This window comes from Dicentrarchus labrax, unplaced genomic scaffold, assembly GCF_905237075.1.
Source record: "Dicentrarchus labrax unplaced genomic scaffold, dlabrax2021, whole genome shotgun sequence".
Classification (NCBI taxonomy): domain Eukaryota; kingdom Metazoa; phylum Chordata; class Actinopteri; family Moronidae; genus Dicentrarchus; species Dicentrarchus labrax.
The window spans coordinates 15,844,232-15,857,163 of NW_026136712.1; positions in this window are offsets into that span (position 1 = coordinate 15,844,232).

Here is a 12,932-nt window from a genome sequence, read left to right on the forward strand (position 1 = left end):
TGTTCAGATTCAGAGTACCAACTTGAAAGTGAGCTTTGTGAGACACAATAGTAAGTTTGTTCTTAAATCCATGCTATTGAGTTTTCCTGTACATTTACCATGATATACAGTACAATTACATTATTACATCATGTTATGAATTGGGTAGTGTGAATTCTGGAAAATGTAGTTTCTTTTTTTGCTAAATTATATCCTTGGCTGGATATTTTATTTATATGTAAAGCCAACCAAAATCCATTTGCTACAACAAGATTTTTGTGGAAGGTGTCATGGTCATTGGTTTTGGTTAAGTTTTACTTTCTCAGAAACCGACTTTTCCTGAAAATCACTGGTGTTGGGCTGGGAAAGCTGTGTGACTTTGCTTTTTCACTGTCAGCTGCTTCAATAAAAATCATTAAATTAAAAGTTATGGTATGCAAAATAGCATTCAGAGAATGACATTTAAAAACAGGTGAGGAGGAGGAGGCAAAGAAAGCAACACAGTTTATTTTCTGTATCAGAACATCTTGGAGTGTATTATTGTGCTTACGTCCACCTAACAAAAGTTGAAAGGTTGCTTGTGTTTAAATTGTCATCCATTTTAGTTTATTTGTAATCAGGTTAAACCAGTTCTGTTTCACCAGTGAAACTGTGTCTGGTATCATGAAGCAGAAGCTGTTACTATGGTTAGCTGCAGTTTAAAATACCTTCTGAATTGACTTAGAATGGTGGTTAAACTGTTGCCTGGATCTTTGTGTGAGGAGTCCTGCCAGCAAATTGGAAACTAGTATTTTCCATCTCTGTGGTACAGTCGGAATTTCAAAGAAGAGTATAAGCCTTCAAAAAAAAAAAAAAAACGACTTGTGTCAAGCCGTTGCCCACTGGGTGAGAGGTGTCTGTCTGAGCCCGAGCTGCCTCTGTGATTGGCTGTTCTCTGTTGGAAACCAGGTATCGAGATAAGCTAATGATTCCCTCCCAGAAAAGATACAAACCGAGTGGAGATGGGTGGGTGATACAAAGCCGTGTCAGCAGTTGGCAGTCGTCGCTATCACTAATTGCAGCATCTGTCATGGTGGAGGGGAGAGAAAGCTGTTCCAGGTACAGCAATCCAAATGCCAAACCTGATTTTATCACAGCCTGTCAGATTACAGCAAGGCTCCACACCAGCAGCCCACCTGCTTTTCCAGTCTCACTGTCAGGGACTAGATTTAGAATCCTAACACTCGTTTTCAGTTGAAATCTCTGTCCATCTTTTATAGCCAGCCTGTGGTCCAATTTTGTGTTCGGCTTTCCACAAATCAGATCACATTTGCATCTGCAAACAGGCTGTCTGAGCGAGTATTCCCCAGCTTAGACTGATGTGCGCTTTGACCATCAGTTATCTCAAAACAGAAAACGCTACAAAGCCAATCTAAGTGTGCTGGTGAGGACCCGCACATTTCATTCCACCCTCTGTCACATAAAATTCTCCATCTGACACCGTGCAATGAGAGGGAGAGAGAGAGAGAGAGAGCTCCAGCTTCTGTCACCAAGCCACACCAGGGGCATACTAATATCAGCTCAGTCCAGCTGCTCTCTACGCTTGGATGGAAAAGCTTGATTATGAAACATTACAGAGCCTCCCTGTCTGCTGAGACAAACCACTGAACTGTGTCAGAAAGGTGGCTGGCCACAATGCAGGAAGATGACTGGCCAATATGCAACAGTGTAGCATTCTGTCTCTTAGGTGTCTGATTGTGTGTTACTCTGCCGAGGTCTGAAAGTTGACTTAATGTGCCTTTAGAATGAAATTTCGCCTTGGTTGATTTGGGCAAATCAGACCAAAAACACCCAATAAACTGACTCTGCAGACATTAGCTGTAGTGAGTATATATTGTGACAGCTCAGACAACAATTGATCTCAAAATTTACTAAGAACTCCAGTTCTTTTTTAAATTTCCCACAAGACCCCTTGACCCCTTGTCTCTTATCAAACAGTCTTTGGAAAACATATTTAGTCACCAAGATTTAAACATTTTCAACTTGAACAGAAGCATTCTTGCCTCAATCTGTGCTGCCTAGTGCATCCACTGGCATCTTTCTATTTATTTCTATTGCAATCGTGTTGCCTCTCAAATTCACTTCACATTCAGCCTCAAAACACCTTAACAGCTCCTCATACCTAGGACTGTAAACTAAAAAGTATTTGGTAGTGCCCTCCAAAATGACCATTTTGACATATAGTCCCAGGAATTAATTATATGAATGTTTGCATATCTGACACTTCTATGGTTAAGGTCTCGCCTCAGGGTATTAAAACTACTTTGGTAAGGTAAAGGAAGGGTTGATGTCTTGATAAAGGAACCAGTATTAGCAGGCGATGGGATGTTGACTGTGATCTGCTCAGTGGGACTGAAGTGTCCTTTTGATATTACATGTAGACATTCAGTCAGTTGTTCATATAGAGACTATTGATTCATATATGAATTACATGTTTGAACATCCAACGTTGTCATTCTTGCGTGGAGGGAAGTCTCCTACCACCATCACTGCTGGCTACGTCTGCCTCAAGGAATACTACTAAAAACAAGCACAGATCTGTCATTGTACTGTCAAGGTTGTATGTTTTTGGAGTGACATTTTCATTGGGACTTACATAAGTCCAATGCAAATGGAAAGAACCAATCCGAGTGAAAACCTTGGCGTGACATCACCCCTTGAATTACTAGAACCTACTGTATGTTTTCCTTTGGTCAGCAGGTCAAAGTGTTGCCAGGCAAACCTTTCATGACTCTCATTATGAGCACCAGGCAGACCAATCATAAATACACAGAATTTATGGATTTCATGAGGTGGTGCACAAAAATGTCAAGGGTGTGCTTGTTTGGTGCTTCACTGGTAAGCAAACAGGCATTGTGAAGAGCCTGCTGAAAGGCAGGGTTATTGCAGTGTCAACACTTTTAGGAAGATGGATGTATACTTTGAAAATAGAGTGAAGTAGACCTAATCACCCCATTAAATTGCAGTTAACAAAAAGGTCAGTGATTTCAAGCTAGACATGTTCTAACCAGTTCCAGTGAAGAGGCATAAAGGGAGTCTGAAAAAAGAAAGTGTGGTGGTTGTTTAATTTTTGATACAGTTAGTATTGATGTGGTTATTTACAGGTCAAAAAACGTCTACATGACTAAGTTAAAACTGGAATATCATTGGTTAAAAAGTTTTGTTAAACATCTAGGTCACATACAACCGTTTTTTCAACAGCATTTCAAGTATATTTCAACATGCAAATGTGATCTGCTTCATATTTAAATATACTCTTGTAAATGCTTTTTGAAATAGCAATTTTATATGACCTAGATGTCTTCTCAGTCAAATTTAGCCCAGTTTTACTGCCAGTTGTCTTTTGACCAAATAAATGCTTACTGGGACACAGCAAATTCCACCTCAAAGGGTAATTTCTAATGAAAACGGGAGGATTTTTATGAACCCAGAAGAGTCAACATACTGCATACTGGGTAATCCGTCCCAAGGCTGCTGTAAAGACAGGCGGATATTGTGTTGTCGTCCTGTAGCATCACCAGGTCTAGTGCTGGGCTGTCAGAGCTTGTGTGCCGATAGCCCCCGGGCACGGAGCAGCGGTATGGAGAAGTACAAGGCGAAGGGGACTGCTTTAAATTTTCCCAGTGGCAGGGTAGTGTGCTGCTAACATACCGTGAGGTCTGAAAGTGCAGCATCAGCAGGACTGTGGAGGACACTTAAGGATCAAAGCTCAGCAGAACGCCTTTGAATTCCGGAGGTGCATGAGCCAGAATTGAAAGTTTAAAGTCAGAGGAAGCTGTAATGACAGAATTTTTGCAAGTGACTGTGTGATTGTATTCATCAGTGTCTCCCTGTGAGGGATTTGATTTGAATACAGGAAAGGAACGTGGAATAAAAATGTGATGTGAGTGTGCTCTAGTCTAACAATAACTGGCAACTTCCTCAGTCTTCAAATGAAGTCCCACACATTCACATCACATTCACATGAGTAAGGAGTGTCACACACTTTATCATGTTTTGACAAACTGAGGAGGAGACTCACTTGTCATTTCCATGTCAAATGCTCTTGTAATCATCTTTTCGGGTGCGTGTGTTTTCCTTCCTACCTACCATGTGTCAAGAGGGATTGCTTTTGAGAAAATAGTATATAGCTTTTAATTAAAGCATCACTCTCCGGTTGTGCTTCTGTCTGCTGCAGGGTGTCACTGTTCGTTTTACATCCTACACAGCTACTGGTGCCAACATTACAACAGTATTAAACCTAATTTGATGGATAAATAATGTAATCAATAATACCATGTTAAAGTAGTGCAGGAACCCATACAAAAATGTTATATATGGCCATATACGAACATTTATATTAAATACAGAGACATCTACATATATGGCCATATATCAGAATTATTTATGAGTACATGTAGAAAATAGTAATATGATTACATTTTATAATCAACAGTACAATAAAGAAAAATAGAAAACAACATATACACTCAGTTCCTGGTTTATTAGGTAGCTAGAACTAATGCAGTCTGATACCTTCACTCTTCAATTTTGGCTGAAATTGTCTCAGAGAGGCGTTGATTCCACTGGGGAATTTCACAGACTGTAATTTGTGGTGCTGTTAAATTGTGTTATATTGTGAGGAGTTCTAATATGTAGTCTACCTCATTTTCTATTAAATTTACTGTGCTACAATTTTAAAACCTAATTTGTTACTGTTGTGTGACAATGTCATAGAGATGTTGATTTAAGATGTTTCTGATATTTGGCTCCTCCAAGATAAAAACCTTGCAACATAATGCAGTCAAGCTTTCACAAAGTACTTAACACAAACAGCTTGTCTCAACAAAAACTGTTTTTTGAGTGTTTATTACTTAAACTTATAACTTATAAACTATATTACTATATAATATTTTTCTGGTCACTCAGACGTTTTAAAGGCCTGCAGTTGTGGAAATAATTTTGCAACCTGCCTGTCTCTGACCAAAACACCAGACAGTCCCACAGTCATTAATTTCACTTCACTTACAGTAGATAAATGCATTTCAAAAATGAAATTTGATATCCTCATTAATAATTAATTAGCTCAGACAACGAGCAGGAACAACAATACTGATTCATTTCACCTCAGCCTGATGATGAGAGAGCCCTTTCGCCCTTGGGCCACGGGCAGCCTTTTTTTACACAGTGTTGCACCATGCTCGCATTGCACACTGGCTTTAATGTACCTTTGATGGCATCCATCATGAAAGACTTTGACAGAAACTGCTGAAGTTAAAAAGTGACATTTCATGTTTGACGAGCTCCGCTTGTTCACAGAGAAGTAGTGCTGCATCAGACGGAGAGTGCAACTGTGATGCTTAGTGTCATGATTTATCCTTTATGACACTGAGAGCTTCTGTGGCAGCTTGCCCAACCCAAGCTTGTAGTCTCCTTGTCACTGCAAGTCTCGGTGTGATACTTTAGGTTGCCAGTCTCCCTGGGAAGAGTCCTCCTGCTCCTGCTTCCTTACACACAAAAACACATTTTTCTTTTGATGCACCACCTTGGATCTGAGCTCCACACAGCCCAGTGCATCCCATCCCATTGATGAAGGAACAAGCACCATATGTACAGGGGCAATTTATCCCTCTCAACTTCCCTTTTCCTTCTGTCCTTCCCCCAGGTGTTATACTGTTTCTCCTTTGTTACGCAAACTGTGTCTGAATCCTCTCCTCGGACTTGCAGAATGATATAGCTCCATGTTTTTAGGCCTGAGACTTGAATTCCTGTGGGTACCATTATGGTCCCATTTCTCTTGGTCATTTTTTTTTTTGCTCCAGCAGTGGAAGCTGAGACCCACATCTCTCTCCCTCTTGTCCTCTCCCGGCTGCCTCCTCCTCTTTCCTAGCCTCAGCCATGAACTCTGTAAACACTGAGGCTTTGTCTGCAGCTGTTGTGGTCAGTCTGTAGCGTAAAGCCAAGCCCTCACGGGTCATCAGTTTGTGTACGGCCTCAATTGAGTTAGTGGACTGCCACTCTGGTTGACCTGAGGAGACAAGCGGGCAGCAAAAAGGCAAAGCCATGGTGACTGGTGCTGTCTGCGGCTTGTATATCCTTCAAATACCCATAGGCGTATTTTATGGCAACCAGTGGTGGTGTGTCCTCATTTTACTGTGGTTTCAGTGTCATGGTTGCCACATGTGAGCCTTGTACCTCCTACTGGAATAGTAGCAGCACTTGTAACTGACTAAAATAAAGGGAAATTTAATCCCCAGTTACATGAGGGATGGGTTGAACCAACTGGGGCTGATATAAACAAAGTTTAAGATTAATCATATTTTAACTATGGGCTGCAACTAATGTCAGTTACTTTTTTGATTGATCAACTGGTTGTTTGGCCCATAAAATGTCAGAAAATGGTGAAAATGTTATTTTGTTTCCAGTGCCCCACAAACAGCTCTTTTTTTATTTTTGTGCAAAACCAATGGCTAAACAATAGTGACTTTACAACAATCATAAACAGGAATAAAATACAAAAAGACAAGGAAACAAACAAAAGTAAAACAAACAACCAGAAATACAAAATATGACATGCAGAAAACACAAAAAAAAGATGAAGAAAGTCATGATAAATGTTATAATGACAGTGACGTAATGCAGTGGCAAGGCTGTCTGTAGAGAAAGGGAGGCAGGGCATTGGGATCAGCAGCAGTAGAGGAAGATGATGTGACCGTGTGTATGTATACATTGTTTTGTATTAGTCAGAAACAGTCCAGCAGATAAAAAATTAGTCAGTTCAATTTTCTTTGTTAATACTATCTGTCTTTCTATTGAAATGTGTTCGGCCACTGATCTGTTGAGAGTTTATTTCTGTCTTTCCAGTTCAAGAGTATTATCTGTTTAGTGATTGTTAAGGCGACCAAAGTGGGTTGTTCATATTTCAGTGGCGGTTCAACTAAAGAAAGATCTCCTAGCAGACATACAGACAGGGAGACTGGAATGCTGTAATGGTTGTCCAGAATGTTTGAATGGGTGGGCAGAGCCAAGTAGCATGAAGGTAGTCCTCTGTGGTGTTTAATGTGTAGTGTGTACTGGTGTCATTGTCTGTGAGTCCGATTGAGGTGAACTCTGTAAAGAATTTTGTGTTGAATAAGTTGCAGTTTGGTGTTCTAGGACATTGAGAAGGTGCTGTTGCACATTATCTGTTTTTATCAGAAGTTTGTACATTTTTAAAAAAAATATTTTTTTTCTGAGTGGCTATGACTTTAAGTTGGTGTGTGAGTATTGCAAGAAGCTGTTACCACTGATAACATATTTCTGTTATTGTGTATCAAAGGGAATGAGACAACCATGATCAAATAGATGTTCAAAATGTGTGATTCAGACTTTTTTCCATGAGTCCAATGATAGCGGTTTATTTTGGATCTGAAAGTCGGGATTGCGCCAGATTGGGGTGAGTTTATCTGAGGATGTGAGGTGTGCAGTGATGGATTGGCTGGATTTCCACCAGGCTGTCAGAGTCGCTGCAATAAATGGGTTTTTTAAGCAGTTATGTTTTATTTAATTGACTGGCTAAGGAAACAGAGGTCTGTTATGGATAATTCTTGGCAGTCGTATGGTTCTATATCTAGCCAGGGGTGTTGTGATTGTTGAGTCTCTTCTCTTCAACCAAATAGGTATATACTGAAAATGGTTTGATAGGTGGTAGAGTCTGAAATTTGGAGCTGCTAGGCCTCCACGGTTTCTTAGTCTCTGCAGGATGGATATTTGATTTGTGTTTTCTTGTGTTTCCAAAAGAATTTAGTTACGATAGAATCTAAAGTGTTAAACCAGTGTGATGTTGGTTGGACTTGGGCCATAGAAAAAAGATTTATTTATTTGAGGCAGAATGGCTATCTTTATTTCTGTGATTGTTTCAATTGATGAAATGGGAAAGTTGTTGCAGGGAATGAGGTCTTCTTCTACACTTTTTGTAATGGTATGTAATTCAGAACAAATAGGCCTGTCGAACCTGGTGGAAACATTGATACCATGATAATTTATAGAATACCAATTTATAGAGGAATCTGAAATTTCTGAGAAAATGGATACAAGATTAAATACTTCTGGAGGGACTGTTGAAGGGTTTGTTAATTATAGCAGGATGTCATCTGCATATAAACACATTTTGTGGTGAAAATTGTTTGTTTGTATACCAGCAATACAAATGGTTTGTCGAATGGCAGCTGCAAGAGCTACAATAATAGAGAGTGGATATCCTTGTCTTGTTCCCTGTAGCAGTGTAAAGTTTTCCAAGGTATGGTAATTGGTTATAACTGCTGCGGAGAGGGAGTTGTATTGGGTTTTAATCCACTGAGTGAAAGACTCCCCAAAACCAATTTTTTGATGATGGTGAAAAAAAATATCCAGTTGACTTGATCAAAGGCCTTTTCTGCATCCAATGGTGCAATTATGGTGTTATGCTTGTTTCTCTGGGATATACTGATGAGGCTGAATGGAAGACACATGTTAGTGTCTGCCCTTTATGAACTCAGTTTGGTCTTGGTGATTTAATGTAGATATTACTGTTTGAATTGTTTTGGCTAATGCTATACTCGCAGTTAATCAGTCTTATTGGTCTGTAGCTGGAGGAGTCTTTTTCAGGTTCAAGCAGAACTGAAGTAAGGCTTGTGTTTGTGCGTGGGTATGGATCCACACGAATGATTTAATTTCATTGACCATTTGATGAAAAAAAGGTGATATGAGTTGCCAATTGTGTTTATGGAATTCTATTGGGTAACCATCAGTGCCAGGCGACTTCTTTTTGGGCATGGAAAAGATGGATTTCTAAGTTTCTCTGAAGTTATGGGTTGGTCTAATATGGTGGCTTGTTCTTTGGATAATTTTGGGAGGTCAGTACTATTAAGGAAGGAGTGGATGTTGGAGGTCGATGTTACACAGTGGTCCTTTTAGCTAAATGCTAACATCAGCATGCTAACATGCTCACAAACACAATGCTATCATGTTTAACAGGTATCATGTTTACCATGTTCACCATCTTAGTTTAGCATGTTAGGTCTTGCTAATTAGCACCAACCCTTTGTCCTGAACAGATTAAAATTGTAACTTTATGGTGGCGCTAAATGAAAAGCTAATTAATCACCAACGTTATAAAAAATAATCTTGAGGGGTACACGGATGTTTCTATCAAATATTGTACCAATACATCCAGTAGATGTTGAGATATTTCACTACATACATGAAAACTTGACCTGACCTGCTGGTGGTGCTCTGCAAAGTCAGGGGCTGACCAAAGGCAATAGGCTTCATCCTTGTGAGAACATGAATATTTCATGGTGATCCATTTAATAGTTAGCTATTTAAGTTGAGATCTGTCTGGACCAAAGTAGTTGACCAACCAAAATAGAGTGATGCCAGTAGCATGGCTAAAAGTCCTGGTTTAATCCATGTTTCAAGTTAACGCTGGCTACTGCAACCCACCCTGAATGTGATCACACTCACAATACCACTGATGGTTTTGAGGCACTGACATTAACTCATTCCATCTTGGCATCTCAGCTATACGCACATCTTTCATTTTCTTTAGGCATTTTGGAAATGTTGATCGAGCTGGGTCACGTAAATTTGAAAATCAATTGAGCATATCACACTCTGGCAACAGACTCACCGCCCAGGGTCTTGGTTTTTAGTCGTCTATTACCTCTGCTGTGAATCTTTCTCCATTCATTATAGTGAAGTGAAGCTCAACCAGTGGTAGTCCATTGACTCTAATTATGTCTTTCCAATCAAAAACCCAGACAGCAATGTTCCCGGCTGTGGATAATAAAATTAAATGAATTTGTAATTGAGTTTATTTTCTAATGGAAAGTGAAGAGAGGATGCCCAGAGACATGAACAACAGGTAGATGAGTCATTCTCCTCTTGCATATAGTAGAATTACTGCCAGGCATTTTGCATTCAGTACCACAGGGACCAGATATGCGCACAGAAACATAATGTATCAAGTACTCTTTGATGTGATTTACTATGCAGCTTCCTGCATGACCACTGTGGCGTTATGCAACTTCCTGCATGACCACTGTAGTGGGGTGACACTAAGTTTGATTTTGGTCTCTAAATGAAATGTGCATTATAATTTTATATGAGAACATGCAAATTAGGTGAAAGTTTTTCATATGTTTTCAATGTAGCTTCACTTGATGCAATAAAGGGTTTAAGCAAAATAACACTAAAATTAGTTTGTTACATCAAAATGATATTTTAATTGCAGAGAATGCATCTTGTCTATACCATATGTCAGATGTTCTGCTTCTCTGATTCATATATTTTTATATTTGCTTATTTTTGTAATTCTCCCCTTACTTTTTGTACAGTCTAAATGATGGCTTTCCTCTAATATGAGGGTTGTCTACATTACTAGAGAGGAATTACTGTACATTTGCTGAATGTATTATGCATAGTTTGTTGGTCATGTGGCCCATTTTTGTATATGGAACATCTGTGTCATTTGCATGAAAGAAATCTCTTATGTCATGCAGAGAGTAAAAATGACATAAAGATTTGATGTGTTGTGAGACTTGGAACTTCTACAACTGTGACCATGTCGTGTTTGCCTTTTTAAAGATTCAGAAGGACTGCAGACACGTCTACAACCCAGAAATAAATTAGGTAAGGGTGTGACAACTAAAACGATTGGTCCGAGAGTCACACTAGCCAAGTTTGCTTCAGATCTGCAGGGAGGAACATGTCCTTCTGAGGACCTTGCTGCGCTTGATCAATATATATATCCCCTCTGGTGTGAACTGAAAGAGGCACATGGAGGAAGAGAAAATGGTCAGTGCACATTACTCTTTAAGGATTATGTGTCATTTGCCCTTTAAGATGCACATGTATTTTATCAGTGCACTCAGATGTCATAAACTTAATGCAAAAGGCCCATTAATATGAGCACTGGCAGGCGAGCCCAACATTTTTTCTCTGATTTATCTGTGGTGGTACAGGAAAAAAATGAATAGCTTATCCTATTCCAGCACTGCATCAGTCATAATTCTCAAGCTGGCACCTTATTCTCCACACATTTAATGGATACAGAGCTTTATAATTTATCCTCTTCTTAACTGCAACTTTACCTGAATTAAATTTCAGGCACAGTACTTTGATTACATCCTTGCTAAGTACCACAATCTGATTTCTCCATTATGTAAGGAATGAATACAAATGGGCTGGCTGAGAAAGAGACAAAGGGGGCAGGAAGAGAGAGCGGACACAGAGAGAGATAACAAATTAAGAGAAAGTCAGTTGGAGAGAGAGAAAAGGGAAGAAAGACAAAGAGGAGTCGAGGAACAAAGGGCTGAAAGAGGGGAACGAGAGCAGCCATCCAGTCTGGATGAGCCCCTCTTGACCTTCTTGGTGTGAGGAATTGTAGTGGAACACACACCAGTCTTTGAAGCCAGCCTTGTGCCACATGCTTGAATGGACCAGGCTGACTGTTGGCACCAAGTGTGTGGTGAGGAAAATCAAGTAGCCTTACAGGAGCATCTTCAGGTTTGGCCGAGGCTGTCAAAGCCTGTGCTGGAACCCGTACCTCGGTTTTCCCAGATCCTCACAGGGCCTGTGGCCTGTCACTCCCCTGCCAAAACTGGAGCTCATTTGTGGAATATGGTACACCTTCCTATCGTGGGTGAAAGGGATGCAGGTCTCTGCAGAGTGTAGGATGAAAGAATGCACAGGACACAAGCACATTTCTCGTTGTCACCCGGCGATAACCCTTGTTTCTCCTGCCAGGCTGGATTCCTCTCATATTTCACAAGCAAACTCTGGGCCTCGCTCATCTCTTTGCTCCGCTTCATATGAAATAATAACCTGTCCTAAATCCTTGTGGTGAGTGCACTTTCGCCCTGAACCAGGAGGCCTGTTTTGACAGCGTGACTGATAAAACAAAAATCTGATCATTAGGCAGTGGCCTGAAGGTTAGACAAGGTTAGAGTGTGTAACCAGTGGTGGAAAGTATATTTATTATCAGTACAGTTCAGAGGGGGAAGAAAATCTCCGGAAACTTCTGTATCTGAATACAGGTTTCTTTAAGTAATTCAAGACCCACTCACTAACTTTTTCAGGAGCTTTCAACTGCTTCTCACAATCTTCCTCAGTGGATGGAGTTCACATGAACCAAACTTCAATCACATGATAGTAGATGAACTCCATCCACTGAGGTATACCATGACATGTGGTTGAAAGCCTCAGAAAAGGCTGGTAAATGTAACTCAGTCAAGACATCTCTGGATAAATTCAAGTCCCCAAAAAATGCACTCAATACAAAGCCTTTAAAGAGGAGTTGGCTAGGAGTATGCAATTAAAAGTGCAAAGCATTAAACTAATTAAGAGTGGATTTTATTGATCCTTAACAGCATGCGATATGTTTTCTTGTAAATCTGTTTGAAAATCAAATACCGGCTGTCTGTCGCATAACTCAACTTTCCTGGTTTCAGATAAACAGCGAATGGAAAAATGAGAGACCATGTGGTTGTGTTAATTACTGCTGACTAATGAGAACAGATCCCACAGCTTGAGTTTGTTATACCACAACAATTCAATGAGGGTGTGCCAGCTCGACTGTCTCAGTCAACTATCCGGAGGTTGTTCTTGCAAGATCCAGTTCAGTTCGTCCTGCGGGTATGACAAGTGTCAAATATGTCAAATCTCTAGAGAATTGCAAGACAGGCTTAAAGATGCATCATCTAAATTGTGGCTTGTAGACAGTGTAATGATTTGACCAGATACCGAGGTTTGTCAGTAAGCAAGCTTTGTATCTTCCTCCTGCCCAATTAAGTGTTTGTATAGTCATTTCGTTTGAGTACCAAGCCTTAGTTTCATGTCAGTAGGGGAACAGCACCATCTAGTGTTATATCTTGTAAGTATTTGACAGTGCAACAGTGTTTGTTTGCCCTATGGGG